Source organism: Pan troglodytes, chromosome 9 (assembly GCF_028858775.2).
Source record: "Pan troglodytes isolate AG18354 chromosome 9, NHGRI_mPanTro3-v2.0_pri, whole genome shotgun sequence".
In the NCBI taxonomy this organism is placed as follows: domain Eukaryota; kingdom Metazoa; phylum Chordata; class Mammalia; order Primates; family Hominidae; genus Pan; species Pan troglodytes.
In genome coordinates, this window is record NC_072407.2 from 60,333,119 (window position 1) to 60,345,764 (window position 12,646).

The window sequence follows — 12,646 nt, forward strand, 5'->3', positions numbered from 1 at the left end:
ACATGGGAGACTCCATGCCTCACCTGAAGTTAACACCCTGGATTCGTGGCCCTATTGTCCTTGCCAGCTTCAGAGCAGACTTGAGGGCCAGTCTCGTAGCCTCTAAACTGTCTGGGAGGCCCCAGTGGGTGTTTCATACGTGGATGGAATGAGTTCACTGTCCCCTTCCTCTCTGCCTGTCACACCTGCAGTGTGCAAACCTCTGGAAGGAGGCATATTCTCTTTCTCAGCTACACCTGAGGAGGCTGGTTCTGCTTGGATTGTGGCTCTCTTGCCCTGAGTACTGGTTCCTTGCCCTGAGTACAAGGCTACCCAAATCCGCAAGATGTGAGAAGGATCTTTTCTTAGTTTCAGTCCTCACTGCATTTGGGCTCTGCTACGTCCCCTGAAGAAAGGGCTATACAAACTTTCTCCTCAGGCTGGGCGCCATGGCTCATGCTTATAATCCCAGCACTTTGGGAGGCTGAAGCAGGAGAATTGCTTGAGCCCAGGAGTTTGAGACCAGCCTTGGCAACATGGTGAGATCTTGTCTCTGTGAAAAACTAAAAAATTAGGGTGCAGTGGTACATGCCTGTAGTCCTAGCTACGGGGGAAGCTGAGGTGGGAGATCGCTTGAGCCCAGGAGGTTGAGGCTGCAGTGAGTCAAGATGGCTCCACTGCATTCCAGCCTGTGTGACAGAGTGAGACCCTATCTCAAACAACAAAAAACAAAACCAAACCAAACCAAAACAAAACAAAACACCTCTCTCTCCAAACTCTGGGTCTTGTTTTATTAGCTGGGCCTTGCAGCAGAGCTGTGTGTCCCAGCATCACTCTTTTTTTTATTATTATTTTTATTTTGATTTGAGATGGCATCTTGCTCTGTCACCCAGGCTGGAGTGCAGTGGTGCCATCTCGGCTCACTGCAACCTCCACCTCCCAGGTTCAAACTATTCTCCTGCCTCAGCCTCCCGAGTAGCTGGGGCTACAGGTGTACGCCACCATGCCTGCATACTTTTTGTATATATTTTTTTTTTTTAGCGGTGATGGGTGGGGGTTTCACCATGTTGGCCAGGCTGGTCTTGAACTCCTGACCTCAAGTGATCTGCTCGCCTTGGCCTCCCAAAGTGCTGGGATTACAGGTGTGAACCACCATGCCCGGCTCCAGTATGACTCTTAAAACTCTTGAAAACAATCACTTCAGATGTACATTATACTTTTCCCCCCTCTAATAGAAGCTCAAAAGTAGTCCTGGCGTGTACACCGTGTCACCCACCACCCCACACACTCCTAGGTGTCTGAGCAAAAATCTCCCCCATCCTACCTTGAGGTCCCAATGCTCATGCACATCAATTTATGCAAATTGGAACTCACTGGTCCCATGTGGTTGGTTTCCCACAGGCTCCTCCAGGACCACCCTACTATTTAACAAAGAAAGGCAGCACTAACATTGGAACTTCAGACTTCAATGGCATAAATTCTGTGGACATGGTGGCTCTTGAACCACTCAACACAGATAGTAGAGCACATGAGTCATCTCTTGCCCTGTACAGGCACTGAGCCATGGCCACAGTGTCTTCACTATCAAGCTCTAGCCATAGATGATTGGGCACTGGGTTAGTCGAGGGGCTAAGAGACAGGATGTGCCTGCCTCACATTCCATCTGGGTGGACAGTAGGTTACTTTGTTTGTCCTCTGGGCCTCTTGAGAGAAGAATGCTAACCAGTTCCCTCTGTGTAAAAGAACCAGTCCAGCCCATTCCCTTCTGCTACCCACAGATGTCCCTAGTCTCATGGCTGACGCTGGCCTAGAAGTCATGGGTTGATCTTGTCAGGCAGGGATCACAGGGTTTCCTCAGTTCAGCTCCACAGACTTTCTGATCCAAACAAGGAGAAGTGAACTTCTTTTATTTCCAGGGGCCTAAGATGCTTTATATCCAGCAGCAATTGGGAGAAGAGAAACTCTTCTCTCTCTAAGGTCTGCCCTTGCCTTGTTCCCAAATGGGCTGCATATGTATTTCCTAAGACACTTAATTTTTCAAGAAGCCAGACAGGGGCTGGGCCTGTTGGCTCACGCCTGTAATCCCAGCACTTTTGGAGGCCAAGGCAGGCAGATCACTTGAGGCCAGGAGTTTGAGACCAGCCTGGCCAACATGGTAAAACCCCATCTCTACTAAAAATACAAAAATTAGCCAGGCGTGGTGGTGCATGCCTGTAGTCCCTGCTACTTCAGAGGCTGAGGCAGGAGAATTGCTTGAATCTGGGAGGCAGAGGTTGCAGTGAGCAGAGATGACGCCACTGCACTCCAGCCTGGAAGAAGACAGAGCATTAAAAAAAAATAAAAATAAAGAAGCCAGCCAGACTTGTGTTTCTCCTAGGGAAAAGAGCCTAGCGAAGTAGAGTTTGCATTCCTTTGATTAAATCTACCCTGCAAAGGGCCAATGGCGTAAAAGGACTGGGATAAGAAGAGGGAAATGACCAAGGGCTGTGGATGAGCCTCACAACAACATACTACGAGAACAAACTTCTCCAGATATGAGTGGTGTTATGGTCTGAATGTTTGCATGCCACCCAAATTTATTTACTTATTTATTTAGAGATTTTTAGTAAGATTCACTAGTGGCAATGTAAATAAATTACAATCCAAAACAAAATTAGACAAATCTATCTAATAAATAAATTCATAACCATTATTACTTGCTTATAACATATCTGGCAGAGATGTTTAAAATGTCAACAATATTAATTTTTTGAGGGTGGAGGGTAGGAGGAGGGAGAGAAGCAGAAAAGATAACTATTGGGTACTGGGTCTAATTCCTGGGTGATGAAATAATCAGTACAACAGACCCTTATGACATGAGTTTACCTATGTAACAAAACTTCGCATGTACCATTGCACTTAAAATAAAAGTTAAAAAAATTACTTTTCTTGTAGGTTAATTGTAAAAATATAACAGTTTTGAGTCAATCTCCATTAATACTTAAAGTACAAATATTTATTAAATGAGGTTCAAAAGACTTATAATACAACAAAAACATCTATAAAACAAAGACAACTTTAAAAGAATTGCTCAATTTACTTCGTAGTGTTTATTTTTTTCATATAACACATTTTAAAATAGTATTTGTATCCATATATTTTTGGATCATACATGAAATTCACATCTAGATGTCTATTCTATTAAATCATTATTCTTTCTTCAGTGTCAAATCTTAATTTTCATTTCTGGCTGGATTTTTCTTCTTTAGCAATACTTTTTGTTACCCCTTTACTATATTTCTCATGGAAGAAATTATGACCTTAGTATGTCAGAAAATGATCACTTAGCAGATGTGAATGCTGGTCCCGGTTTTCACATTTCTTCACATTTTCTGTTGTAATCAAGCACCTTGATGTGTGGCTGAAAAGCTTCTGCTTACAGTTGCTAATGAGCTTCAGACGGGTGTGGGGTTGTCATCTCTTCAGTGTATTCTGCTGTATATACTGGTAACCAATAGATTAGTCTTCCAAATAACATGAGAGTCTCAGCTGCAAAGTTTAGCAGGTCAAAAAGCATATTACTCGGATGATAACTCAAGGAAACAGGAATGTGGCTTCCTGGACATTTTTCTATCCCCTTTGATATTTCCTTCTGTGAACCTATTCTTCTTGTAGATGCTTTAATACCATATGGAGGATCAGTGATTACTGCATTAAAATATGTGCCATTCTCCAGGAAAGTTTAGATGTATCTGAAACCAGGACATTTAATATGGTCAATCATATTTGTCAAAATGTATTAGAGAAAGTATTACCTTCTCTAAACCATACTGACAAAGATTTGCCCTAATGTTTTCATCTGGTCCTCTCCATTTCTGGTTTTTCTTACCTGCCTTTCCTGAGCCATAAACTGTGTTGTAGTTGATGCCTGTCTCATATACATATTCATTGAAATGAGCAGATGCTATCAGGAGGCCTCCTGTTCCAGCAAATGGATCAAAATCAATATCACTTTCTCTTTTACATAATTAGTCACAATGAATGACAAACCGGCATCCATGCTTGTATTTCCAATAAAGTGTCTCATTTTGACAGTGTATGACTCAATAAGCTCTCTCTGTCCATCTGTGATCTATCTACTAAAATAAATATTATGTGAATTCTTAGGGATGCAGTTTGGGTCCAAACCGTAATTCTCCAAAATATAGAATATATGTTGTGGCATCTTTAAATTTACAGAATTTAAATGGCAGAAATCCAACTGCTTTATTCATTTGACTTTTTCTTCTTATGTCAATGTTTTATTACATGTGTGAATCTTTATTTTATACATAGAGTATGAATGTACAAATAGAACTTAGCACACACTGTCCGTTTCGTTACATTTCTTGCAATACCTTCAGAAAGAATGCTAAGAATCCAAAATGGCGACTTTCTGTAAGTTTCCTGTCTGCAGGTGAACTGACCTCCAAAAAATGATAGCAAAGACTTTATTTTTATTTTATTTTTTATTATACTTTAAGTTCTGGGATACATGTGCAGGACATGCAGGTTTGTTACATAGGTGTACATGTGCCATGGTGGTTTGCTGCACCCAACAACCTGTCATCTAGATTTTAAGCCCCTCATATATTAGGTATTTCTCCTAATGCTATCCCTCCCCTTGCCCCCCATGCCCCTACAGGCCCTGGTGTGTGATGTTCCCCTCCCTGTGTCCATGTGTTCTCATTGTTCAACACCCACTTATGAGTGAGAACATACAGTGTTTGGTTTTCTATTCCTGTGTTAGTTTGCTGAGAATGATGTCTTCCAGCTTCATCCATGTCCTTGCAAAGGACATGAACTCATTCTTTTTTATGGCCACATAGTAGTCTATGGTGTATATGTGCCACATTTTCTTTATCTAGTCTATCATTGATGGGCATTTGGGTTTGCTATTGTAAATTGTGTTGCAATAGTCTTTGCTATTATAAATAGTGCTGCAATAAACATATGTGTGCATGTATCTTTAAAGTAGAATGATTTATCATCCTTTGGGTATATACTCAGTAATGGGATTGTTGAGTCAAATGGTATTTCTAGTTCTAGATCCTTGAGGAATCACCACACTCTCCACTTCCTCTCCAGCATCTGTTGTTTCCTGACTTTTTAATGATTACCATTCTAATTGGTGTGAGATGGTATCTCATTGTGGTTTTGATTTGCATTTCTCTAATGACCAGTGATGATGAGCTTGTTTTCATATGTTTGCTGGCCATATAAATGTCTTCTTTTGAGAAGTGTGTTCATATCCTTTGCCCACTTTTTGATGGAATTGTTTCTTTTTCTTGTAAATTTGTTTAAGTTCCTTGTAGATTCTGGATATTAGACTTTTGTCGGATGGATAGATTGCGACAATTTTCTCCCATTCTGTAGTTTGCCTTTTCACTCTGATGATATTTTCCTTTGCCGTGCAGAAGTTCTTTAGTTTAATTAGATCCCATTTGTCAATTTTGGCTTTTGTTACAATTGCTTTCGGTGTTTTAGTCATGAAGTCTTTGCCCATGCCTATGTCCTGAGTGGTATTGCCTAGGTTTTCTTCTAGGATTTTTATGGTTTTAGGTTTTGCATTGAAGTCTTTAATCCATCTTGAGTTAATTTTTGTATAAGGTGTAAGGAAGGGGTCCAGTTTCAGTTTTCTGCATATGGTTAACCAGTTTTCCCAACACTATTTATTTAATAGGGAATCCTTTCTCCATTTCTTGTTTTTGTCAGGTTTGTCAAAGATCAGATGGTTTTAGATGTGTGGTGTTATTTCTGAGGCCTCTGTTCTGTTCCTTTGGTCTGTATATCTGTTTTGGTACCAGTACCATGCTGTTTTGGTTACTGTAGCCTTGTAGTATAGTTTGAAGTCAGGTAGCATGATGCCTCTGGCTTTGTTCTTTTTGCTTAAGATTGTCTTGGCTCTACGGGATATTTTTTGCTTCCATACGAAATTTAAAGTAGTTTTTTTCTAATTCTGTGAAGAAAGTCAATGGTAGCTTGATGGGAGTAGCAATGAATCTATAAATTACCTTGGGCAGTATGGCCATTTTCATGATATTGATTCCTCCTATCCCGGAGCATGGAATGTTTTTCCATTTGTTTGTGTCCTCTGTCATTTCCTTGAGCAGTGGTTTTTAGTTCTCCTTGAAGAGGTCCTTTGTGTCCCTTGTAAGTTGTATTCCTAGGGATTTTATTCTCTAGCGAAGACTTTATTAAAGCAGACAGAACTTCAGGAGCTGCCATGAGCAGCAGACACCTGTTTAGGGTGCATGGCAGCTGTGCCCCCCAAATCCATACATTGAAACCTGATCACCAACGTGATGGTGTTAGGAGGTGGAAACTGGGAGGGGCTTAGGTCATGATAGCAGAACCTTGATGAATGGAATTAGTTCCTTTCTGAAAGAGGCTTCAGGGAGCTGCTGGTCCCTTTCTTTGACTTGAAGGCACAGCGAGAAGGTGCCACCTATGAACAAGAAAGTGGGCCTTCACCAGACATGGAATCTGCTAGCACCTTGATCTTTGACTTCCTAGACTTCAGAACTATTAGAAGTAAACTTCTGTTGTTTAAAAGCCACCCAGTTTATGGCATTTTGTTACAGCAGCCTAAAGAGGCTAAGACAAGTGATGGCATGGGATGCAGGTAATTGCATCCAATGATTATGGGCCAGAATCAGTGTGATCCAGTCTCTTCTTTTAATAATTATGATTACTAAAGGAATCATCACTTACTATGTGCCAACCTCTGTACCAAGTACTGGATATGCATTAACTCAGGGATCAACAATCTATGACCCATAGTACAAATCTAGCCTGCTGCCTGTTATAAGTCTATTGCAATACAGTCACACTTGTTTGTTTATGTATTGCCCCATGGCTGCTTTCTCACTAGAATGGCAGACATGAGTACCTGTGAGAAAGATCATTTGGCCTGAAAAGCCTAAAATGTTTACTTTCTGGCCCTTTATGGAGAAAACTTTTTGGCCTCTGCTTTAAACCTAACTTTTAGTTTACAAGTAATTTTTTGTTGCTGAATAACAAATTACTACATTTAGCAGCTCAAAGCAACACAAATCTTATAATTTCCATGAGTCAAGAGTCAGCATAGAGGTTATCTGCTCATGGTCTTTCATGACTGAAATCAAGTTGTTGTGTGGGGCTTCAATCTCATCTGAGGCTCAAGGTCCTCCTCCAAACTCTTTCAGGTTGTTGGTTGAATTCATTTGCCTGCTGTTTGCATAGCTGTGGTGCCCATTTCCTGGCTAGCTGTCAGCCAGGGACTGACTTAGAAGCCACCATTAGGTCCTTGCCATGTGGCCACATCTCTCACAACAAGGCAGCTTACTCCTTCAAGACAAGCAGGAGAATGTGTCTTCTGCTTCAAATCTCTTTTATGGGCTCACTGACTTTTGGCTTATATTCTAAAGGTGAGATAATGACAGAACTTTGAGATACCTACCCAATATATAACTTTAGAACAGTTTTTAATTATTATTATTTCTTTTTTATAGAGACGAGGTCTCACTTTATTGCCAAGGCTGGTCTTGAACTCTTGGGCTCAAGTGATTCTCCTCCCTTGGCCTCCCAAAGTGCTGGGATTACAGGCATGAGACACAATGCCTAGCCTAAGAACAGTTTTAAAATCAACGAAACAATAATTTTAGGAAATGTTATAATTTTAGCTTACTAAACTGACTTTTTCACTATAGAATAAATGAATATATGTGAATCCCTACAGATCCCAAATCTTGAGTTATGCAAATAAAATAATTGAAATCTTCCCCATTTAACACTTAGTGAAAATTTTCAGGATAAAGAGAATGACAGTTCTGACAAGAGAAGAGATGGGAAGGGAAAAACAGTAGTTCTGGAAACATTAGGTAAGGATGTTTGGACTTGGAGAGGAGTGGTGGAGTAGGGTGGACAAGATGACTTTAAAAGTCACTTCCAATGTTGAGATTTCTATAACTCTTGGAAAACAGGTTCCAGGAAGGTTCTGAGAGGCTTGGGATAGAGAATAGATTAAAAAAGGCAGACATGAATCAGGTGGAGAAGCAGGATGTTCACAAATGGGAAACAACTGATCTTGCAAGTTTGTCAAGGAGCTACTGGGGAAGTCACATCCTGCTCCTCCTTCAATAGCTTAAGGACTTTAAGAGGAGACTGGTCAAGAAGTTTCAGCTAGAGTTACAGCCTCTCAAAAACCCAGAAGTTACCTATGGCCTTTTTGAAGGCAACTTGTATATCCTTCTTTAGACTTTGGATCAAAAGTTCTAGCATAGGAATAAAGATGGTGCAAGTCATGATGCCAACTTGTCTTCTGTCAGTGATTTATCTGAGATACTTCACATGTCTGAAGATGGGGATCCCAAACTAAGGTCATAGCAGTTAGGTGGGAGGCACAAGTGGATGGATAAAATCTTGGCTTTGCCACTCGATGATTTCATCCTCAAAGCCCTGATGATTAGCAGGTAAGAGATCAGGATGACCCTAGTGCCAGCTATAATCATAAAAGTTGTCAAAGATCACAATAATTATCTTGCTGTTTCCTGAAGTATTTCAAATGAGCTTCAGCAGGGGCAAGATGTGACAGAATTTGATCTAATTGTCATCACAGAAGAAGCGGGCAAATGTGCAGATGGTGTTGAAAGTGGCTCCTGATAGTCCTCAGGTGTAGGCATTCACCACGTTCACCATCAAAACCCAGCATGTCAGCCAGGCATGGTGGCTCATGCCTGTAATCCCAGGACTTTAGGAGGCTGAGGTGGGCAGATCATTTGAGGCCAGGAGTTTGAGATCAGCCTGGTCAACATGGCAAAACCTCATCTTTACTGAAAATACAAAAATTAGCCAGGCATGGTGGTGCATGCCTGTAATTCCAGCTACCTGGGTGGCTGAGGCATGAGAAACGAGAATTGCTTGAACCCAGGAGGTGGAGGTTGCAGTGAGCTGAGATCGTGCCACTGCACTCCAGCCTGGGTGATGGAATGAGACTCTGAAAAAGAAAAACAACAACGATGACAACAACAAATCCCCACCAAAAAAAAAAACCCCAACATGTCTTGAAGTTCATGGCTTGTAGTGTGGGGCAGTGGGCTGCTTATGGTCATTGCTGTTGGCAGGAAACACTAAGTTCCTACACAAATGAAGAAAAAGGACCTCATTGCTTTTATTAGCGGCCATAGGAAATGGTTGTCTTGCCTGTGGCCAGAATGGCCAGGATCTGAGGCATGATGACTGAGGTATCCCAAAGGGTGACATTTGTTAGGAAGAAGTATATAGGGTGAAGAGATGCACATTCACTTGGGTCAGAATGACCCATTCCATATTTCTCAAAATAATGGCCAGGAAGCAACTGAGAAACACTAAGAACAAGGGCATTTCCAACTCTGGGTAATCAGTGAAGTTCATAAACCCATTCATAGAGATGAGATTCTTTTCAGTTGTAGGTTCACTATTGCTTGCTCTCTGAGATTGGAAATAGAATATTACCTCTAGAACTGTGGACAAGGTATTATTCTTCTACAGTAGTTATTGTGAGGATGTCCTAGGCATATCTCAACGAGAAAGTAAATGGTTGCCCTCTAGAAGACCCATCATTGGTATTTTCTCTTGAGCATCTCCTCTCTTTGAAAACATCGAATGGAGCTGATATGGAGCATTGTTCCTGGTTAAAATCCACCTGTTGGCTCATAACTGGAGTCTTCCACAAAGATGACAGACTCTGAGAATCTCAGAATTGGAAAAGACTTGGCAAAGACATTCGCCTTACAAGTGTTGAAGCAAGGACAGAAACAGAATTCTTTTAACTCAATCCCATTTCTTCTTCCAGGAGACAGCACTGATCCTTGTAGACCATTTGACTGTTTTGTGATAGAGAACTCGAGGAAAGACTTCCCAAGGAACTCAAGTAAAGGGTGTTTATTCTATGTCAATGCATGTGAAAAGTTCAGCTTCACAGAGGTTGAAGATGCAGGGTAGGTCCTACATCAGGAAGGCCCTAGAGACTACAGCAGAAGGAAGTCAAGGATCTTTGCTTTGGTGTACCACCGCAACCATCACTCAGTTGTACTCTGAGTTCTGAGTCTTTTTTTTTTTTTATCTTGCTGGTGTCATTTCTCTCAATTTTAGGGCTTTGCAAAAAGATTCCTTGGGCTCCTGAAGGAGTTATGGAATGGCTTGAGGAGATCCATTATTATCCAAGTAGTGAGTGAATGAAAAGCGTTCTAAAATAAATTAAAATTATATACTTTTTAGAGTATTCATTAATCAGTAAATTGAATTTTTATATTGGTAGAGCTCTAAAATAGTTTGTAGGAGATTGCAAAAGTGGCCACAATACCTCGAAGCAACTCTCATCGAAAGACTGAATTTATCTCTCCATTTCTTGAAACTGTATGGTCTCATGACTTACTTTGATAGAGTGTGGTGGAAGTGATGTCATGCCAGTTGTAGCTCTAGGCCTCAAAAGGCTTTGAGCCTGCTGTTTTTGCATTTTTGGAATCATGAGAATGCCATGTGAATGAGCCTGGATAGCTTACTGGAGAACAGGAAACCATGAGAAAAGGCGCCCCAGTTGCCTCAGTTGTACCAGATGAAGTCATTATTGACCATTCAGGCTCATACATATTGACAATTCAGGCTCATACCTGGCAGAGAACTACAGGCAAATGAGCATATCCAACCAATATCAGCCAAGTCCCACTCAGACCAGAACTGCCCAGCTGAGCCAACACAAACTGCTGACTTGTAGAATAGTGAGTTAAGTGAATGGTTGTTGGTTAAACCCACTGTTTTTTAAGTTTTAAGTTACACAGCAAAGAGTAATAAATACCTAGTTCTACAAAAACGATTTTCTTTTTCTAAAATGTCAACTTTTATTTTAGATACGGGGGTACATGTGCAGGCTTGTTACCTGGGTATATTGCACCCAGGTAGTGAGCATAGCACCCAATAGGTAGTTTTTCAACCCACACCCTCTCCTCCCTTCCACCACTAGTAGTCTGCAGTGTCTATTGTTCCATTGTTTATGTCCATGTGTGCTCAGTGTTTAGCTCCCATTTATGCATGAGAATATGTGGTATTCAGTTTTTTGTTCCTGTGTTAATTTGCTTAGGATCATGGCTGCCTGCTGCATCCATGTTGCGGCAAGGGACATGATTTTATTCTTTCTTAGGGCTGCATAGGATTCCATGGTGCATATGTACCACATTAAAAAAATCCACTTCACTGTTGATGGGCACCCACATTGATTTCCTGTCTTTGTATCGTGCATAGTGCTGTAATGAACTTATGAGTGTATGTGTCTTTTTGGTAGGACAATTTATATTCTTTTGGGTAGATACCTTATAGTGGGATTGCTGGCTTGAATGGTAGTTCTATTTTTAGTTCCTTAAGAAATCTCCAAACTGCTTTCCACTGTGGCTGAACTAATTTACATTTCCACCAACGCATATAAGCATTCCCTTTTTCCACAGCCTCACCGGCATTTGTTGTTTTTTGACTTTTTAATAATAACTATTCTGACTGGTGTGTGATGGTATCACATTGAGGTTTTTGATTTGCATTTCTCTGATGATTAGTGATGATTAGCATTTTTCCATACGTTTGTTGACTGCTCGTATGTATCCATCTGAGAAATGTCTCCTTATGTCCTTTGACCATTTTTTAAAATTATACTTTAAGTTCGGGTACACGTGCACCACCTGCAGGTTTGTCACATAGGTATACATGTGCCATGTTGGTTTGCTGCACCCATCAACTTGTCATTTACATTAGGTATTTCTCCTAATGCTATCCCTTCCCTTGTCCCCCACCCCCCGACAGGACCCGGTGTGTGATGTTCCCCGTCCTGTGTCCATGTGTTCTCGTTGTTCATCTCCCACCTATGAATGAGAACATGTGGTGTTTGGTTTTCTGTCCTTGTGATAGTTTGCTTAGAATGATGGTTTCCAGCTGCATCCATGTCCCTACAAAGGACATGAACTCATCCTTTTTTGTGGCTGCATAGTATTCCATGGTGTATATGTGCCACATTTTCTTAATCCAGTCTATCACTGAAAGACATTTGGGTTGGTTCCAAGTCTTTGCTATTGTGAATAGTGCTGCAATTAACATACATGTGCATGTGTCTTTATAGTAGCATGATTTATCATCCTTTGGGTATATACTCAGTAATGGGATTGCTGGGTCAAATGGTATTTCTACTTCTAGATCCTTGAGGAATCGCCACACTGTCTTCCACAGTGATTGAACTAATTTACACTCCCACCAGCAGTGTAAAAGTGTTCCTATTTCTCCATGTCCTCTCCAGCATCTGTTGTTCCTTGAGTTTTTAATGATCACCATTCTAACTGGTGTGAGATGTTATCTCATTGTGGTTTTGATTTGCATTTCTCTAATGACCAGTGATGATGAGCTTGTTTTCATATGTTTGTTGGCTGCATAAATGTCTTCTTTTGAGCAGTGTCTGTTCATATCCTTTGCCTACTTTTTGATGGGGTTGTTTGTTTTTTTCTTGTAAATTTGCCTAAGTTCTTTGTAGATTCTGGATATTAGCCCTTTGTCAGATGGGTAGATTGCAAAGATTTTTTTCCCATTCTGTAGGTTGCCTGTTCACTCTGATGATAGTTTCTTTTTTTTTTTTTTAACTTTTGTTGACTTTATT

The 12,646-nt window shown here is 40.8% G+C and overlaps 1 protein-coding gene and 1 pseudogene across 1 annotated transcript in view; one reads left to right on the forward strand and one right to left on the reverse strand.

Moving 5' to 3' along the window:
* OR9Q1 (olfactory receptor family 9 subfamily Q member 1) overlaps positions 1-12,646 on the forward strand; it is a 152,861-nt gene that overhangs the window by 40,448 nt on the left and 99,767 nt on the right. The gene's annotated exons all lie outside the window — the stretch shown is intronic.
* On the reverse strand, positions 3,199-4,018 carry LOC104004352 (tRNA (guanine(10)-N2)-methyltransferase homolog; annotated as a pseudogene).